This window comes from Leptopilina heterotoma, unplaced genomic scaffold (assembly GCF_015476425.1).
Source record: "Leptopilina heterotoma isolate Lh14 unplaced genomic scaffold, ASM1547642v1 Lhet_304, whole genome shotgun sequence".
Taxonomy (NCBI): Eukaryota; Metazoa; Arthropoda; class Insecta; order Hymenoptera; family Figitidae; genus Leptopilina; species Leptopilina heterotoma.
Window position 1 is genome coordinate 410151 of NW_025111008.1, and position 4135 is coordinate 414285.

The window sequence follows — 4135 nt, forward strand, 5'->3', positions numbered from 1 at the left end:
TTTCCAAGCGTCCCACCAGGATATAAGATTGTGGAAGTGCCTGCTCACGTCATTTATCTTCCGATTTCCACTAAGACAATACATAATATACAGCTGCGAATTGTCGACCAGCATGGTGATTTAATAAATTTTAGAGAAGAAACTATAACTATTCGATTGCATATAAAGTCTTTGTAATGGGAATTGTTTATAATCAAAAAGCTGTTGTTGGTGGAAACTATAAAAGTCAGCCAACATGCAAGAGTCAAATCAGTCTAAAGTCATCTTACAAGGTGTTAACACCACAGAATCGTCTCTTTCTTCAAGAACTAGGCCTGAAAGTTCAAGGAAAGAAAAAACGAAAACAAGACAATTATTCTACATATTTTGTGGGTGCTGTTGCAACAAAAATGGACGAACTTCTCAATATTCCAGCAGCAGTGAATTTTGATGAGTCTATAGCTCATTATGAAATTCATGCTCATCAACCGTATGCTTCTTCATCTTTTAACAATAGTGATGAAATTCGAATCGCAGTACAACATCAAGACTTGTGCATTTTACCTAGTAAAAGTTCATTACATATTTTTGGTAGATTAGCCAAAAATGATGGAAATACTCTTACGGAAAACGTGCATTTAAGTAATAATGCTGTATGTTTTTTGTTTGATGAAATTCGCTATGAACTAAATGGAATTGAAATAGATCGATGCAAAAATGTTGGACATACTACAATTATGAAAAATTATGTCTCGCAAACTCCTACACAGTTAAATTTTATTGAAAATGCTGGATATTCAAGAATGGCAGCTGATGCAAGACTTGTATTGGAAAATGGCTATTTTGATGTCACTATACCACTCAGTATGATTTTTGGTTTTGCCGAAGATTATAAAAAAATCGTTATGAACGCTAAACATGAACTTATTTTAACAAGAGCACGTTCTGACGTGAATGCCGTAATTCAAACAGGACCAGGAGGTGATGAAGAATTTAAAATTTTCATCAATAAACTTGAATGGATGGTTCCATACGTTCTACCTGCAGATAATAATAAAATAAAACTATTAAAATTTATTGAAAAGGATCCATTAATTTCAATAAGTTTCAGATCTTGGGAAATGTATGAATATCCTCTAATTCCTACAAGTTCAAAAGTTTTGTGGCAAATTAAAACATCAACGCAATTAGAGAAACCACGCTACGTTATTGTTGGATTTCAAACAGCGAGAAAAGATAAACGTAAAAAATATGCTTGTCATTTTGATCATTGTAATATTACAAACGTTAAACTCTTTTTAAATTCACAATATTATCCTTATGGAAATTTAAATCTAAATTTTGATCAAAATCAGTACTCTCTACTTTATGAAATGTACGCTAATTTTCAATCATCCTATTATGGTAAAGATTCAAAACCTATTTTAACAAAGGATATTTTTAAAAGTCTGTTTCCTCTAATTGTTATTGATTGTTCTAAGCAAAATGAGTTTCTAAAACAAGCATCAGTTGACGTACGTTTAGAATTTGAAGCAGGAATCAACATGCCGGCTGAAACCACTGCCTACTGCTTAATCATCCATGACCGCGTCATACAATATAAACCAATCAGCGGCGTTGTCAAGAAACTGCTGTAGTGGGGATAATGTAAGGGGGGTGATTGGGTATAAAAAGAGCAGCTTTCAGTCAAAATTTCAGTTTTATTTCACAATGGAGTTTATTGTAGATGTACAAGGTTTTAAAAAACCCAATAACGAATTTGTCTTCAAAGAGTTGGCGATACTTCCTCTACAGTTAGATGCTCAACCACTCGTCTTCCTGTTTGAACCTCCTTGTGCCTGGAATACATTGCCTGGACGCTACAAAAGTGAAAATCGTTGGTTGACGCATAATTACCATGGAATTGATTGGGCAGCTGGAGATGTTCCATATGATGAACTTCCTTCTCTTCTCCAAGGAATACTACGTGGTGCTAGTGCTATCTATGTTAAAGGTTTAGAAAAAAAGAATTGGTTGGAGAAATATTTGTTGAGTGTAAAAAATTTAGAAGATTTTAACTGTCCATCTTTGAAAAAACTTGACACTAAATTGTCAACCATTTGTAAACATCATACAATTCACTGTGAAAATTGTGCTGCGAAAAATGTAAAAATTCTTCAAGAATGGTTCCTAGAGCTTTCAAACCGCTATATAAGTGCTGCTGTAAAAGGAATTGATGAAGTTGATTCTACATTTACCACTTTACAATCATTCTATGAAAATTGTGAAACTTTTTTGTAAAACAAGAATTGAATAGTTTAAAAATAAACATGAACAATTTAAAATAATACAACTGTCTCTCTCATTATTTTAAAAACCTTTTCCTTGAGTTTTTTTTTAAATTTTTTACAATTTCTGAAAATAAAACTTATAAACTAATTCCTGAAAATTAACATGAATAGGGAAGAAAATAATATTAAAACCAATTTATAGATAAATATATATTTTTATTATTAATGAGAAAATTTTATATTTTATAAACATCAATATTTAAAAAAAATTCACTATAATTTTAATGAAATTTAAATTCCAAAGCGTTGTACGTTCCACCCAAGTACTTCATGTACAAGTTGTTTGAACAGGCAGCTTCTTGCATCATCTCCAGGGTATTTGGCTCTTCATCAAACAGTTTCACGAATCTTGCAGGTAAAAAAGTGATAAACTCGTTATCCACTTCTGTCATAATCCTGGATCCAAATCGTGTCTGCACTTTTGTAAGTTTGTTGATCATATAGCAACCCTTTGGAACCAATTCGGAAAGAGGCTTTGTTGGAAGGGTAGCTTCCATGCGTCCAACAGCATTAACTTTTTCTAAATCCATTTTTTTTTCTTGTGGTTTACGTAGACAAATCTGAAACAGAAAAGACAGAGAAAATACAAATTAAAAAAAAAAAGATTCTTCATAACATAATTTAATTCTAAAATAAAATCTGTAAGTGAACCTGTAAACAAATCTTTGGAATTAAAAAAAATAAAATCTATCAGGAAACCTAAAAATAAATCTTGGAAAAAAAAATGAAAATAAAATCTATACGGAAACCTGAAAAAGTTCTTGGGAAAAAATATTAGAAAATAAGAATTCTAAAATAATTGAAGAAGTCTAAAAAAAGGTTGTAAGGGAACCTGTAAAAAATCTAAAAAAAAAAAAACATGAAAATAAAGTCTGTAAGGGAACCTGTAAAAAATCTGAAAATAAAAAAAAAATGAAAATAAAGTCTGTAAGGGAACCTGTAAAAATAAGAAAAAAAATGGAAGTAAAATCTGTAAGGAAACCTGTAAAAATAAGGAAAAAAAAATGAAAATAAAATCTGTAAGGAAACCTGTAAAAATAAGGAAAAAAAATGAAAATAAAATCTGTAAGGGAACCTGGAAAAATAAGAAAAAAAATGAAAATAATATCTATAAGGAAACCTGTAAAATAAGGGGAAAAAAATGAAAATAAAATCTGTAAGGGAACCTGGAAAAATAAGGAAAAAAAAATGAAAATAAAATCTGTAAGGAAACCTGAAAAATAAGAAAAAAATAAAATCTATAAAGGAACCTGTAAAAATAAAAGCGTAATAGTAAAGAAAATTTTACTTACGTTTACTTCGGAGACTGCGGAGAGAATGACCCTGCTGGCGAATGGAATCGCCGTCTAACGCCACTGTCCCCCACCTTGTTTCTCTTTAATCTCCCCACTATCCTGCGCACGCAGTTTCAAAATCGCTAATATGCGCGCGCAATTTGCATTCTTACATTGAAAGCCGTTTTTTCAATTAACGTAAATATTAAAACAATTTTCTATGAAAAAAATTATTATTTTTTATTTATTTACAAAATGTATATAGCTTCTGTAAGTTATAAGAAAAGCTTCTATTTCTCATAGTCTGGCATCTCCAACACGTGTATCTACTAAAATAGTATTTTTTTTATTATTTTATTACAATAACTATTATAATTTTTATTAATAATGTTACAATAATCATTACCTGTGTAGTAATGACAATAACTGGGCTGATTATAAGAGTGACTTCATCTTCATCTTCATCATCATCACTTTCATCTCCTGAAGTCTCATCATTATCACCATCGTAATCATTATCATCGTCATCATCCGAAGATCCTGTAAAACTGT